Source organism: Callospermophilus lateralis, chromosome 3 (genome assembly GCF_048772815.1).
Source record: "Callospermophilus lateralis isolate mCalLat2 chromosome 3, mCalLat2.hap1, whole genome shotgun sequence".
In the NCBI taxonomy this organism is placed as follows: domain Eukaryota; kingdom Metazoa; phylum Chordata; class Mammalia; order Rodentia; family Sciuridae; genus Callospermophilus; species Callospermophilus lateralis.
Genome location: NC_135307.1, coordinates 179,078,885 through 179,095,439, shown reverse-complemented (window position 1 = coordinate 179,095,439; position 16,555 = coordinate 179,078,885). Strand labels below are relative to the sequence as shown.

General features: G+C 47.7%; 2 non-coding genes across 2 annotated transcripts; both read right to left on the bottom strand.

The window, feature by feature from the left end:
- Positions 1-11,567: 11,567 nt before the first annotated feature.
- On the bottom strand, positions 11,568-11,635 carry Trnaa-agc (transfer RNA alanine (anticodon AGC)). The gene has a single exon. It is a non-coding gene; the product is annotated as a tRNA-Ala (tRNA).
- Positions 11,636-15,693: 4,058 nt separating this feature from the next.
- On the bottom strand, positions 15,694-15,765 carry Trnav-cac (transfer RNA valine (anticodon CAC)). The gene has a single exon. It is a non-coding gene; the product is annotated as a tRNA-Val (tRNA).
- Positions 15,766-16,555: the final 790 nt, after the last annotated feature.

Below are 16,555 nucleotides of genomic sequence, written 5' to 3'. Positions count from 1 at the left end.
CCACCGAGTCTGCCGCAAGTGGAATCTGAGAGCCTGCTGTGCGGGTGCAGGGGTGCGTGTGTGCTTGTGTGTGTGTGAAAGGGGGTCTGGGAGGTCTGGGTGGTTCTCCTCCCTGACCCCCGCCATCCCCTGCCCTGAGCCCCCAACCAAATTCCCACATTCCAGGACTTCCTTGAAGCCGGGTGGTGGGTACGTCAGAATTCATTATATTTTTCTTTCTACTTTCAATTTCTTGGGTATTTTTCATACTAAAACATTGAAGAAAACAGATTCTTTGGTGCTTGGAGTCCTCAGAAGCTGTAATGGTAATGATTAAATGCTCACTTTTTTTTTTTGGATTAGTTTCTTGACTGTGGTTTTAAATCAGAACTCTGCCACTCCCTGGCAATCTGACTATAGGCAAGCCCATTAACCCACTCTGAACCTCAGTTTCCTCTTCTGTAGACGGAGGGGCATAGTAGTGCCTTCCCACTCTAGATCACTAGGAAGACAGAATGAATGAGCTTTAAACCAGGATAATGCATCCAGCATGGTATTATCATAAATAGCCAAATGCCAGCTATTAATGTTACTCTGACTTCAAGTCATCCATGTTCTTTGGCCAAAATTTAAGAATGATGAAGAGAATAAAAATTACATGGAATCCCATCTTCAAGAAGCAAGCAGCAGCTGGGGGTGGTGGTAATCCCAGTGGCTCAGAGACTGAGGCAGGAGGATGGCTAGTTCAAAGCCTCAGCGAAAGCCAGGTGCTGAGCAATTCAGTGAGTCTAAAAAAAAATACAAAATACAAAATAGGGCTGGGAATGTGGCTCAGTGGTGGAGCGCCCCTCAGCTCAATCCCCAGTGTTTCCTCTCCCCCCCAAAAAAGAAGCAAGCAGAATCGCGTTCTCTCTCTCTTCCTTTTCTTTTTGGAAAGCAGACACAGATGGTTGTGTTTGTTTGTCTTTCTAACAATCAAAAATAGGATCGCGCCGGTCGCTTTCGGAAAGTTTCTTTCGATCAACAAACAGGTGGCCTTCTCCCGGGCTTTCAGCATCCCGTTGCTTCCTCACCCCTCCTCTCCATCCTTCACCCGCCGACAGCTGCAGAACCCGGGCTTCGCAGGGGGAGGCGTTCTTCCCAGGGACGCGCGGCTCGGCAGGGTTGGGGTCCAAACTCGGTGGCACCCAGCACCAGCCTGAGTCGCGCAGCCCGTGGGGGTCGAGGGACCCGGGCAGACACTCCCCGCCCCGCCCCAGCTCCCCGCCCTCGCAGGGCTGCAGCGCGGGGCTGGGTGGGCGGGTCCGGAGGGCAGCGCGCGGTCTCAGGTGACACCAGTGTCTGTCCCGCTGGGTCCCCAGCAGCCCCCTGGCGCCCCGTCTCTCCGACTCTGATTTTATGAAAGCCTAATGTACCCTTCTGAGCCCAGCACGAGAGACCTCGGGAGCGGTGCTTTTCTTTTTCTTCTTCCCGTGGTTCTACCTGGGCTTCCCTCCCAGCTCCCTCCACCTGGAGGCCGGGGGCTTGTGCGCCAGGTGCGGCCTGCACTGTCTCCAAGGCTTACAGCAACTGAGGGATAGGGGGACAGTTCCCTCTTTCAGAGACGAAAAAACTAAGGCACGGAGTGATTCAGTCGCTGTCATGGTCACTCTGATTTTCAGGGAGCCAAGACTCCCACCCCCTACCTTGTGGCCATGCCAGGGGCACTTGTCACCCTGGGTCCTCATCCCAGTTCTACCTTCCTGCAACAACCTGGGCAAGGACAATCGTTCCAAGAAGCAACCAGAGCAGAAAGATCGTGACTTGTCATAAAATAGGTTTTTGAAAAATAATCTCGCACTTTTGAACCTCTCCAGTTCTTAACTGTCCAAAGTCCCCGAGTGCCACCCCCATCCCCAGGGCCCAGCAGATATCGAATCGGTGAAGGTGTCAGGAAAAGAGCATTAAGGTGAAATCCCAGGATGATGACTTCCGTGGCTATAAAATTAGGGTCTTAAACCGTTTCTGAACAAGCCACCCCTCCACTGGCTTCCAGTGAAACCTATCAAGTCCCTCAGTGACCCTCCTCTCCAGTCCCCTCTCAGCATTGCCCTGGCCATGGAGACACCGCGCTGCTCCAGATCTGACCCTCGATCCTGTCTCAGTCTTCAACCAGGCCACAGAATCCAGCTCACATCAGCTCTATAATAAGCACATTTATTATCTCAGAGAAGTCTGTCTCCAGGGAGGGGAGGTTTGAGACTCTCTTGACACAGCACCTAACCAACTCCACCAGTTCATCTCTCCATCTCTGCTCTGCCATCCCAGGGGCTCAGATTGGCCCTCTCATTGGCTTCTTTCTTGGTTACAAGATGGCTGCAGTGGTACTATCACACCTAAACCGCTCCTTCCTAAGTCTCCTCCTCCTCTTCCTTTTTGGTTCTTTTAGAAACTTACTATAAACTATTTAAAACGTCTAGATAATAACAAAATATCTTCATTTGTAAAATCTTAACATTATGCCATATTTGCTTCATTATTTTTGATCCTATGAGTTTATTAGTATGTTATAGTTATATATAATAGTTGGGTTCATTTTGACAAAATCATATGTGTATGCAGTTTCATTTACTCCATTTCGGTCCCCATCCCCCTCCTTTCCCTTCCCTCCTCCTTCCCCCTATTCTCCTTCCTCTGCTCTACTGGTCTTCTTTTCACTGATTTAACTAACTAATTTAATTTTTTATTAGCTTTGGTACTGGGGATTGAACCCAGAGGACTTCTCCACTGAGTGTCACCCCTAGCTCTTATTTATTGACTGATTTGAGACAGGGTCTCACTAAGTTGCTTAAGGCCTAGCTCAGTTGCTGAGCCTTAGCCTTGAACTTGCAATCCTCCTGCCTCAGCCTCCCAAGTCCCTGGGATTACAGTGGTGTGCCACTGTCCAGCCTTTTTATTTTTGATTGGTGACTTATATTCACTGTGGTATATTTATATATGTACTTAGCATGATTTTTGTCAAATTCATTCCACATTTTAGTCCTATAGATTTTACTACCTGTATAGATATATGTAACCGGGACCACAATCAGGATATTAAATAGTCCCATTATCCCCTCAAACTCTCTCCTGCCATCCCAGCTCAACTAAGAGTTGGTTGTCTCAGCAGGAACTCATGGATGGGGCGGTCAACAGCTGACTGGTCCAGGGGCTGTTTCTGTCCACTCCCCTGCTCTCTGTCCTTATTCTGTTGACTTTTGCTAAAATTGGGGTGAGCGTCGGGTAGACCTGGGTTCTTGGCCCCAGTCGTATTTTCTGCTTCCTGGGTGAGTCTGGTCCAGTTCCTTGCCCCTTCTGGTCCAGTGTCCATTCCAAGATGGGGAAACTGACCATCTTGTTGTTGGTTGTTCCAACAGTAAAGTGAGATAACAGGTGTGAACCAATTTGCGCTGACCGGTGTGCAGTTGATCATCAGGGTTCAACCTTGGTCAGGAGCTGGGTGGAGAGCGGGCCCGGGCCTCCAGGAAGCACTCCAAGGCACTGCAATGAGCTCCCGTCCTCAGGCCTCTGGGGTTGGGCTAATCAGTGCAGAGATAGAGGGAATCCATGGCTTGTGTTGCCCGGTGAACCCTCCACTTGGAGGAGAAGCAGCCATCTCCTGTCTTCAGCGGACCCTGGCAGCACAGCAGAGCAGCTAAGGATGTGGTGGTGGGACTTACCTTCCTGGACTCAAGCCTCACTTCTGCCTCCTGCTTGCTGGGTGCCTTTGAGTTTGTGGCTGACCCTTGCTGAACTTCCGTTTTCTCCCTTGTCCCCATGTTCCATACTTAGATGAGGTCTGCTTCCATAGACCTGCATGCTCAGCTTTTCTGTGGGGCCATCCCTGTGGTCTGTGGAGGCCTCAGGCCTCTCCCTCTGCCTGGACCCCTTGATTCTCCCGCCTTTCCCTCCACCAACCTCCCGGGACCCAGTCCTCTGAAGCCTGCCTTCCAGGGCATGTCGTGGGCACTTCTGTGACCCAGGGTTGAGGAGGAAGGGACAGGAGGGATGGGATGGATCCTTAGGGTGAAGTAGGGAGAGGAACAGGCCTCACAGGGATCTGAACTCATCATGGGTGAAGAGGTGTTTCCAGAGAAGTGTCTGAGGAGTTCCCGGGGAGAAGGAAGAGCTTGGCTCAGAAGCTGCCGGGTTCCCAATGTATGTGACAGAATTCTAGCGTGCTCCGGGCAGAGCCACAGAGAGGGGTTTCCTTAGGAAAGCAGAAAAGCAGAATTACATTCAAGGGGGGACATGGTCATTTGGAGAGGAGATGCTTCTTGGGGTTCCTGACTTTTCTTTGAAAGGAAACCTGGTGGGAGTGGGTATAGGATGGATGTAGGATATCAGTCTGGTGGTCTCAAGACAGGTTGTAGGGTCTGGCCAATCTCAGGATCCTCAGGCTGAAGTGGTGTCCACTATCTGATTAGTAGATGGTGCTGGAAAGTCCCCTCATTATGAACTTCTCAACATGTTGTATCTCTCTTTACTTAATTTATTTATGGGGGATGTTAATTAACAGCACATAGGTAGATGTACAGATTTCCCAGACCTGGAAAGGGAACCTGGCTTAGGGAGTGACAGGGCTGGAAATGTATGTAGAACTTCTCCATTAAAATGGTATTTCCTGGACCCTTATCTCACTCTGCACAAAATCCAACTCAAAATGGATCAAAGACCTAGGAATTAGACCAGAAGCTAGGCAACTCCTAGAAAAAAGCGTAGGGTCAACCTGCCAGGCAGCAACTTCTTCAATGAGATGCACAAAGCTCAGGAAAACATGCCAAGAGTTAATAAATGAGATGGTATCCAGTTAAAAACACCTTCTGCACAGCAAAGGAAACAATGAGAAATGTGAAGAGAGAACCCACAGAATGGGAGAAAACCTTTGCTAGCTGCCCTATTGACAGAGGATTAGTATCTGGAATAAACAAAGAACTCAAAAAACCCCCACAAAATCAAATAACCCAATTATTAAGTGGGCAAACAAATTAAAGACTCTTCTCAAAAGAAGAAATACAAAGGGCCAGCAAATGCAGGAAAAAATGGAAAAAATGTTCCACATCAGTAGCGATTAGGGAAATGCAAGTCAAAACTATACTGAGATTTCATTTTATACCAGTCATAAGGGCAGTCATCAGAATACAAATAATAAATGTTGGAGAGAACGTGGAGAAAAAGGAATTGTTTTATACTGTTGGTGGGTCTGCAAATTAGTACAACCATTGTGGAAATCAGTATGGAGGCTCCTCAAAAGACTAGGCATGGAACCACCCTACGACTCAGCTCTACCACTTCTCTGTATTTATCCTGAAGAATTGAAGTCATCTTACTACAATGACACATGCACGCCCATGTTTATAGCAGCACAATTCACAGTAGCCAAACTGTGGAACCAGCCTAGGTGTCCATCGATGGATGAATGGATAAAGACAATGTGGTCTATGTAAACAGTGTTTTTTTTTCAATTATGAATAAAAATGAAATTATGGTATTTGCAGGAAAATGGATGGAACTAGAGACCATTATGTTAAGCGAAATAAGTCAAACTCAGGAGGTCAAGGATCATATGTTCTTTCTCCTATGCGGAAGCTGGAGAGGAAAAAGGAAAAGAAAAGTGGGGGTGGATTTCCTAAAACTCAAAGGGAGATCAGTAGAGGGAAGGGAACAGCAGAAGGCAGGAGGGGAGGGAGGGAGGAGATGCTGGGGAGTGATTTTGGCCAGTTTATGTTGTTCTGCTGTGTGCATGTGCGAACATGCAGCAACAAACCCCATCAGTATGTGCAACTATAATGCATCAGTAAAAAAATGTGGGGGGAAAATCTTATTTCCTCATCTTTCCCGTAGGTCTCTTTCTACCTGCTTCTTATTTCTTCAGTCTCCATCAGACACACAGCATGTACCTAAAACACCACCAGACATTGTACTCTGGAGATAAACTCTTGAGAAGGGACTCCCCTACCAGGTCATGCAAAGAGTCTCCTCCCCGGATTCTGCTCTCCTGAGCTTGCCTATGTCGGGTGCTGGCTCACCCTGCAGGCCCGGCCTCCTCCACACCAGGGAGGAAGAAGAAGGGAGAAAGCAATAGGCGGGCAGTTGCCGAGGGTCCCGGGGCCTCTGACACTAGAGTGAGTACGCGAGCCACACTGGGAAGGAGGCCTGTGCACACAGAGCCTCAGGAGCCCAGGACTTGTCCCATCGTGAGCTCCTGCTGGTGCCGCCCTGTGCAGTGTGAGCCCAGGCTGGGGACCCAGGCAGGCTGGGCTGATGTGAGGGACAGCGAGGGAAGAGCCTGGGGCTGAGCCCTGGTCTCACCTCCATGAGGCTGTTTGTACTTGGCCCATTCTCGGCTCCTCTCTGGGCTCCAGGTCCTCATCCATAAATAAGGAGCAGCCACCGACTTGGAAGGGTTAATCTATACCAGAAACCAAGCCCAGCCCTCGGCGGACATTCTTTTTATTTTATTTATTCACTTTTAAAATACTTTTATTTATTTTATTTTATTATTTTCTTAGTTGTTGGTAGACCTTTATTTTATTTATTAATATGTGGTGCTGAGAATCGAACCCAGTGCCTCACACATGCCAGGCAAGTGTACTTACACTGAGCCCCAGCCCCAGCCCTGACATTCTTTTTGAATCCTCACCCTGAAAATAGATATCCTGGGTCCAAAAATAATACAAAAAATATCTACATAGACTTCACTCAAGTGGTTCAATGACTGATATTTTATTACACTGTCTCATCATCACACATACACGTGTATGAACCCATGTGTGTATAGATGTAGGTATTCAAGCATTTTTTTCAGGATTACCAAGGGTCAGCAGTCTGGCCTCTCTGGCTGCTCCAGTGCTGGTGGAGTCTAGCCACAGATATCTGCCTCGGACTTCTCTCTGCAGCCCCACATGAGCACCCAGCACCGTTCCTCCCCTTACTGTGGCAAGGGACAAGTGCTTCCTGAATAGGCCACCCATCTGCTCTCCTACTGCAACCAAAGTAGAGCCACACAGGAGTGTACCAAAATGCACATTTTCAGTCAGGTGTGGTGGCGCATGCCTGTAATCCCAGATGCTTGGGAGGCTGAGGCAGGAGGATTGGGAGTACAAAACCAGCCTCAGCAAAAGCAAGGCACTAAGCAACTCAGAGAGACCCTGTCTCTAAATAAAATACAAAATAGGGCTGGGGATGTGGGTCAGTGGCCAAGTGCCCCTGAGTTCAATTTCCAGTCCCTCCTCACCATGCACATTTTCAGATCTAAGCCCTACACCCCAGTTTTCCGATGGAGGAGGTGGAGGAAAGGGCTTAGGGTTCTCCCAGTTGGTGCCATCCCTCGAGAAGCACCAATTTACAGGAATAACCTTGAACTCAGGAGCCTTGTCACCGTCCCTCTGAATGTGAAGTCACTAGGAAGAGCCACTCCCTTAGTATCCCCATCTATGAGGTTGGGATGATTGTGCCAGATTCAGTGGGTCCACTAAGGGGGTCAGTGTGACCCGGCTGGCACTGAACACATGCTGATGAGACCCGGCTCTCTTCTCCCTTCCTGCCCAGGAACTCTGGCTCTTCCCACACAGTGTACACGGGGGATGGGGGTGGGTGGGAACCTGCTTCGGTGGCTCAGGTGACTGAGCTTGGTCAGGTCTCCGCATTCTCAGCTTCTGTATTTGTGAATTCAGCCAACTTCAGGTCAAAAATATTTGGAAACAAAATTTCAGAAAGTTCCAAAAAGCAGAACTTGAATTTGCCCCACATTGAGTACCATGCTGAACCCACTCAAAGATGGATCGGGGTGCCCTGCTGCAGCCTCTCCCATTTTGCATATCCCCCACACCCACAGCCTCTTTCAACCCTCACTGTCCAAATATTGTCACCCCCATCTCTAGGTAGGCAGGCGATGATGGCTTCCTATCTACTGAACATAGTATTTTTTTCTCTTCACAGTTTCCCAAACAATACTGTTTACAACTATTTACATGGAGTTACATTGTATTCGGTATTATAAGTAATCTAGGGATTAAAGTATGCAGGAGGATGCACATAGATTATAAGCAAACACTGTTCCATTTTATATGAGGCAAATGAGCACCGGAAGATTTTGGCATCTGTGGGGGGGTCCTGGGATTAATCCCGCTGGAGGATCCTGAGGAACAATGCTATGTTCATGCTGGGAAGCTTCCAGGTCAGGAAGTTGGCTCTACCCCCTCCACCACCCAGAAAGATCCTCCTACCCAGGAGAAAGGAAGGGAGGCCCAGCAATGCTCCCCCTGTCTACACTGCTGGTCCTCATTCCCAGAAACTTGTGGCTCAAAGGTCTGTCACCATCCATGGCCAGAGTCCTGGGGGAGGGGCTGACTAAGCCAAACAGATGCTTGATGGAAAATCCCATTGAGCTGGCTGCTGGGCAGGGCCTGGAGGAAGAGTGTAAGCAGATGTGAAGTTCTGGAAAATTCTGTTTGACTGCTGTGTGCAAGATGGATGGTTGAGGATCCGGAGACTTCCAGAGGCCATGGACCTCTCAGCCAGTAGGAGCTGCCTCTGAGCTAGTACCTCCCCTGGGTGGCCTAGGACATGCACGGGAGAAGGGCAGGGTCAGCGGAGGGAACCCTCAAGCAAAGGCACCGGAGCTGGACATCCGAGGTGGCTGCAGTGAGATTGCGAGGAAGGAGGAGGCGGGGACTGGTTCACAGGGCCATGCTTTGGCCTTGGTCCTGTAGGTCAGTAATGCCCCTGAGTTTTTTAAGTGTAAATTTCTTCCCAGAGAAGAGTTCCATTTTCAAAGCACTGATTGAAAAACAGTCACAGTAAATTTTATGATTTTTTTTTTTTTTACAGTACCCAGCTTCTAGATTTTTGAAATGAGGAGCCCAGGAACATGTCTCATGGCATTTGATAGAGTTTGGCTAGAGGGACCCAGGAGGAGAATGTCCAAAACCTGCCCCGCCAGTTCCCTACTGCTGCTCCCCACTCTACCTGGGGACTGAACCCATAGAAAACCAAGGGCTGAGGTGGCTGGCAGCTGGGCCAGGGGCATGGCCGGGGCCGGGGCCTCTGCAGCCCAGCCAGGGTAGCTGCCTGGACAGATCCGGGGGCCAGCCCGCCTAAGATGATACCAAAAGGAGAAATGAGCTTTCTGCAGTTTGGGGGAGCAGCAGCTAGCTGGCTCCCCACTGGTGGCTCCTATAGAAGTAGCTGCACCTGTGCGGATGACAGTCCGTGCCAACAGGCAAGGCCAGCTGCAGCTCCCTTGGCCTGGCCCCGGGCAGTTTCCCTTCTCAGCCTGAGGAAGTGCAGGATACATAAAAGCAGTTATCCGGAAGTTGATTTTAATTTTAAAGCAAACAATTCACCTCTGCTTCCCCCCCACCCCCACCCCCCAAGAAACCCCAGCAAGGGCGGACCTGGGTGGAGGGAGAGAGGGAAAGAGAGAGCAAGCTGGGCTCAGGTGACTGGGCAGGTGGTACACAGAGAAGAACAGGGAGGAAGGACACCTTTCACCTCCTGCCTACCAGAGAACAGGTCCCAACCAAGGTCCTGGGAGCCAGCCAATCAGAGCAGCGGTTGCAAATTCCTAGGGGCCAGAGGGGCGGAGGGCGCTGGGCTGCTGCCAACCCTGTGGGTGCGTGGATGTTGTTCAGATTCAGAGCCTCTACTCACCCCACCCACGGGGTTAGGGCCCAGAGGCCACGATTGTTCGGGTGGACAACTGGAGCTATAAAAGGGTTTCAGGTAAAGGTGTCACATGATAAGATGTGCTTGTATGATTATTAGAACATTTATTGAGCACTTACTGCAAAGCACAGTGCTAAGTGTGCATCTCAACTAATTTTAATAAGGTTCGCCCTGCCTTTTAGGGAGAGGAGAATTTCCTGTGATTCCATAAATTTAAATGATAGCTTTTTGATAAATTTCCTTTCTGCTCAAATCAGCCACAGTGGCTTTCGGTTGCTTGCAATTAGGAAGCCTGGTTGCTACAATGTCCGTACATTTTTGTGTGGTGTACAAGAGCAGGCATATGTGGCTTGATTAATTGAGGCAACCACAGTAATGAGAACCACAAATAACAACATCCCAGGGTCTGTTTCCAGGTGCCTAATTAATAGTCTGAAGGTGGAAGTGTCCTTCCTGAAGGAAAAGAGCGTACAAATATTTACAGTAGGATTCCCAGCAGAATATCCCCACCAAGGAAGAGGCCAACACTTGCATGTTTCAGATGAAGACATTGAGGGTCAGGGTGGTCATGGAGGCCTGGTAGGTACTCAGGGGTGGAGCTGAGGACAAGCCAAAACCCTGGTTGTCTTCTGCTGCACACTGCCCATCTCATGGGACTCAGAGGTACCTGACTGGGTGGGAGAGAGGCAGGAGAGGACATCAGAAGGGATAGAGCACTGTGCCCATGAGGTCCCTGTGACTTTCAAGAGTTGGACTGGTGAATGCCACCCTAGCCCCCACCCCACGTCCACATCATCCAGGCCTCATCAGGGATCAGCCCACAACAGGCTCTTGTGGTCCACCAAGAGCCCGTTGTGTACCTTGTCCTGTGCTGCACACGTCCCCAGTTATGAATTGCTGTGGGGCTCTGTGTCCAGAAGAAGCTGTCGATCCAACATGACCTGCAAAATGAGACCAGATCTCTGAGCTCCCGCTGGGCTGGTGCCCTCCACTGGGAGTGGGACCCTCTGTTGAGCCCAGCCTCTCTTGAGCCTGCCCCATGGGAGGGTCTGGCTTTGCCACTCAGCTCCTTCCTCCCTGCCGCCCTGAGGAGGGAGCTGCAGAGTTTCCTTGTGTTCTAAGAAAACAGAAGGAGGCAGAGTAGGGGAGAGAAGAGAAAGGCCAAGGACCTGGGACCAGCTCTGATGGGGGTTGCTCTGTAATTTCCATGGAGTCAAGTTCTCAACTTGTTTCCCCCCCCACCCCCCGATCTATTCTGGGACCCTAAACCAGATGCTGGCTCATGGTAGATGCTCAATAAACACTACTTGCTGGGCACGGTGCCACAAACCTACAGTTTTCTCCACCACTGAGGTGGGAAGATTGCAAGTTTGAGGCCAGCCTGGATAACATAGCAACCATCTTTTTAAAAAACCACAAAGCAGCAATAACAACAATGACAACAGCAAAGCCCACCTGAGTGATTGAAAGGAGTGTGGAGAAGGGAGTCCCTCAGAGTGGCAGTAGTTGAGAGAAGTGGCCAATGAGAAGGAAGCATTAGGAAGCATTTCTAGAGACTGTGCTTGTTCCCTTCAGAGAGCTCAAAAGCACAATTAAAGCCAGCCTCGGTGGCATGGCCTGCAATCCCAGCAACTTGGAAGGCTGAGGCAGGAGGGTCACAAGTTCAAAGCCAGCCTCAGTAACTTAGTGAGGCACTGTGTCAAAATAAAAAGGGCTGAGGATGTGGCTCAGCAGTGAAGCACCCCTGGGTTCAATTCTCAGTACCAGAAAACAAGCAAACAAATGTAAAGTACTTAAGTCATTTTAAAATTATTTTGGGGGTGTCTATAATCCTACAACCCCCACATGCACTGAAATGGCACCAGAAGCCCCAAACATTTATCAGCTGGATTTTCTTTTATTTTCCATGCTGGGAATCAAACCCAGGGCCTCATGCATGCTAGGCAAGTGCTCTACCACTGAGCCACAACCTCATCTAGCAGCTACAGTTTTCACTACAATCCTCCCCAACAATTACTGGGCAGGTAAACAAGGCTAGGCACTGCTCTCAGTTCCTTGCTCCTGTGCTCATGCACATACAACACCTGGAACAGGTAGCCCCATCTTTATCCTCAACTTACAGAGGCTCAGAGAGGTTGAGCCACTGGCCCAGGGTCAGCCCGTTATGTGATTACTTGGGATTCCATCTGGTGGGCACCCTCTTGACCTCACACTCCTTCACACGAGCCTGGGCATTGGGAGGGCTGAGCAAGGGGAGCCGCAGTTGGGAGCTGGCCAGGCTGCCTAGGCATCTGAGAGGGACTCTGAGCCTGATCTTCTGCCCATCCCTCCAGACTTCCGCTTCATCTGCCCAGGGAGAAAAAAATGTTGACAGGATGGGGCCCAGGGTTCATCTGGGGGTTGATGTTTTCCCAGCTGTGGAGGGGCCACCTCCTCCCAGCCTCCCTGAGCCAGCCCTGGACTCCAGCAGCTCCAGAGAGCCAGGATGGAGTGTGGTCATCATGGGAAAATTAGGAAACACAGGGAGCTAAAGAAAACAAAGATCAGTGGTAATCCCTTCACCCAGAAAGACTCCTTTCCACCAGCGTGTGCACGCATGAGTGTGTGCACACACGTGTATGCCTGCCCTATGGATATACTACATGGATATTCATTTGACAATATTGTGAATGTTTTTCCGTACTATTAAATGTTCTACATTAGTTTCCCGAACTTTCACATGTTGATTTATGTTAACTTGCAGAGGTATTATTACTTGCAAAACCTTTCAGATTTGCATTCTTTACTGAAGTGTAATCTGCATTAAAAAAATTCACTCATTCTCTTTTGACAAACTCACATCGTAGTCACATGATCCTCACCATTATCAAAATGTAGAACAGTCCCTTCACCTGGAAAAAGTCCTTTGAGCCTCTTTAAGGTCAACTCTCCCATAAACCCAGTCCCTGCTAGTGTTTTTATTTTCCTACAAATTGGCCTTTTCCGGAATGGATATAAGTGGATCATGGGGGTTCTGAGTTTGGGGTCTGGCCTCTCTTACTTAGCATAGTGCTTGGAAGTTTATCCACAGTGTTGCATCTTATCAATCTTGCTGCATTTTATTGCATGGATGGACCACTGATTTTTTCTTCTTATTTTTTGTACTGAGGATTGAACTCAGGTGCGCTTAATCACTGAGCCACATCCCCCAACCCTCTATTTATTTTGAGACAGGGCCTTGCTAAATTGCTGAGGCTGGCCTCGAACTTGCAATACTCCTCTCTCAGCCTCCCGAGGCACTGGAATAACAGGCATGCACCATTGCACCCAGCTCCACAGATTGTTTATCCATCCACGAGTTTTGGCTGGCTACGAGCAGAGCTGTAATAAACATTCACATACTGGCTTTTGTGTGAACATAAGTTTTTATTTCTTTTGAGAAGAGACTTAGGAATGGGCTGTTGGACTCAACAGTACAATCCTAAGCATATGCAACTTCATTTTTTTCTAAACACAGAAAAAGCAAATTGTGTTTTAGTCATGGTTGTCTGAGAGCATTATGAAAATTCAAAAACAGAGATAAACTGCTAACAGTTTAATATAAACCCTTCCTTCTTTGTACTGTGTCTGTGAACATCAAGAAGATTGTACTGTGTGTGTGGCTCTACGTTCTGCTTTTTTCTATATTTATTTCCATGTTACTACATAAAAACTTATCACCTTTTTTTTTTTAAAGATTTCTGCATTATAATTATAGATTACAACATTCCAATGCATGGAGGCACAAAAATTTATTTAAACCATTCCTTCCTATTGAATATACAATTAGTTTGCTTTCTGGTTTGGGGCTCTTATAAACAACAGCTTTGAGCAAGATCTTTTTTCACATTAGATTTCTAGACAGGGGGATTAGTTGCATATCGCTTTATTTCACTGGACTTTTTCCTTACATTTTTTTCTTCTTGCCTACCTGCAAAGTCCATCCACCACACAATTTGCATTGCAAATTTAGGAGGTAAGCATGATCTTTCTAATCAGCCATGCCAGAATAGTTAACTATTCTTATGGAAGAGAATAGAAATGACTCCTGATGCCATACCACACATTAAAACTCCATTCCAGATGGATCAGAGATTTAAATGTTAGTGGTAAAACTTTATAGTTTTAAAATAAAATATAGGAGAGCATCTTTATAGAATGGTCTTTTATAATAAAGCTTTTCTTAAATGATATGCAAAAGTTTAAAACAAACATTTGGTAAGATTGACTATGAACAAGTTGAGCGTGTCTGTTCATCAAAAGACCCCCAGGAAGAGAAGGAAAACACAATTTGCAATCTGCAGTTGGGTATTTGCCACACATAACTAACCAAAGGGCAGCATCTAACAAAGGAACAGAGAAGCACTCATCTTCATTGTCAACCAAGGAAGAACAGGTGAAGACCAATGAGATATCATTCCGTGCCCTACCCATTGAGTATGCAAAAATTTAAAAGCCAGACAGCACTGAAGCTAGAGTCTGGAAGGAGCTGATGGGCATGTTAAATCTGGAAAACAATTTTGTGTTTTTTGTCAATAAAGCTATGGATGCTACATTGTGGTTAGGGTGCACATATACACCTGCTTCCACTCCCAGGTGGCCCAAAAGAAGCTCCTGAAACTGAATATTAGCCACCACACAGAAACACTCAGGAAGCTCTGTTCACCGGGAAGGAACTCAGTATCCATGAGCTGTAGAAAATAGATACATTGTAACATGCAGACAATGAACCAGACAGCAGGGAAAATGAATGAAGCTGTAAGCTTGTGTCAATGTGGACCCATCTCAAAAGCAGACTGTTGAGAGGAAAGGCAAATCACAGAGGAGTATATTCAGCAAATTCCATCCATATAGAGCTTGAAAACAGACAAAGCAATGGAATATTTTGTTTGGGGATTTTTTCTTTTTTTCTTTCTTTCTTTTTTTTTTTTTTTTTTTTTGTGTGTGTGTGTGTGTGCGCGCGCGCGCACGTGCACATACACATGCAAATACACAAATTGCAGAGAACAGTAAGGACATGGGAAGCAGAGGCTTGGGGAAGAAGGGGTTGGCCAATTTTTAGAGACAGCAAAGGGCTTGTCTGGGAGTGCTGCCAGAAAAGTTCTGAGAAGTTCCCAGAGAGGGGGACCTTGACTCAGAATAAGTGGGGTTCTGGGATTTTTGATTGTTTGTTTTTGGTATTGGGGATTAAACCCAGAAGTGCTTTCCCACTGAGCCACATCTCAGCCCTTTCTATTTTATTTATTTTTGAGACAGGGACCAGAGGCTGCCCTCTAACTTGCCATCTTCAGCCTTGGCCTCCCCAGTTGCTGGGATTACAGGCGTGCAGCACCATGTCTGCCTACAAGTGGGATTCTTGACAAACATCTGAGAAATGAATTTAAGGACGCATCAATTAGAGACATGGGAATTTAGGAAAGTTAGAAAAGCAGAGATCCATTCAGGGGAGAATGAGGATCATCTTAGAAGTGAAGGATGCTTTGGGGGTTCTTATGTTCCTCTTTCAAAGAGAATTTGGTGAGGGGTGGGCAAGGGAGGCATGTGGGGGTGACGTTATCTGGAAATCACAAGACAGTGTGTGGTGTCTGGTCATTTCCAAGATCCTTAGGCTGACATGGTCTCTATTATTTGCTCAATAGGTAACATTGGAAAGTCCCCTAGATTATTAGTTTCTTAAAATTCATATCTTTCTTGGCTTGATCTATTTATTACATGGACCAATTAATACTACAAAAGCTGATTTTCATAAGTGGATGCATTTATGGCAACACTAAGATTTATAGATTTCTCAGAAATTTAGGAGAGACAAGCCTAGAAGGAGAATTTACTTGAGAATAGATGGGCCTGCAAAGGCATGCAGAATTTCAGATTAAAGTCACATTTCCTGTTCTTTTTGTTTCCTATCTTTTTTTTTTTCTATCCTACCTCAATGGCCTGGCTTGCATTTTCTTTTCAACTTTTTCTTTTTTTTTAAGTTGTAGGTGGTTACAATACCTTTATTTTATTTTTAGGTGGTGCTGAGGATCGAACTCAGTGCCTTCCACATGTGAGGTGAGTGCTCTACCACTGAGCTACACCCCCAGGCCCTGGCTTGCATTTTCTAACCAACCAGTCCCAAGCCTATACCAGCCCCTTGACCTGCCTCTCATATTCCAAGCCAGTAGTTCTGCCCCGTGTCATGCCAGAGCCTGGCACTAGGTAACTAGAGAGCACCCCTACAGCCTCGAACCTGCTGGAATTACTCAAAGTGGCCATTCCCAGGAGGATTGCTCTGCCCTGTCTTGCCTTTCCCATGGAAACCCCAATCAAACCTCTGGGCTTGGCTCCTGCTTCTGCTTCCTGGCCTGACCTCATGCCTTCCCATGTGGCCCCATGTGGCAATGCCTGTCCCCTTCTATTGGGAGTCATAAGTAATAATTGCTTCTTTCAGTAGCATTAGCTTCTCCAAGTTGTTACCAGTTACCTCCATAAACACTCTCAGAGTCAATGCTTGGGATCCTCCCAAAGGGAAGCACAGGAAGCTTTGAGGGTGACAGTCACATCACAGGACTAAACAGTTCAGGGTCACTCCAAGTGAATTTGGGGACTAAATAAAGACACAGACACAGAAAGTACGTTTTCTTTGGGTTCAGTGACTGCTCCCCAGCTGCAGCTCCCATAAGGGGGGCAAGACAGGCAAGAAAGAGAGCGAGGAGCACGTGCTGACCCCTTTTATTGGGGAGAAGCCATTCAGATGAGGCAAGGGGTCAGGTTCCAGGGGGTTGAGTCTAGCTTCCCGGTGTCTCTCTGTCAGCAAGTTGACTGACACCTAGGAAGGCCACGCCCATCTCATGTGCTGTGTGGGGATCACAGGCAGAGGGAGGGAAAAGAA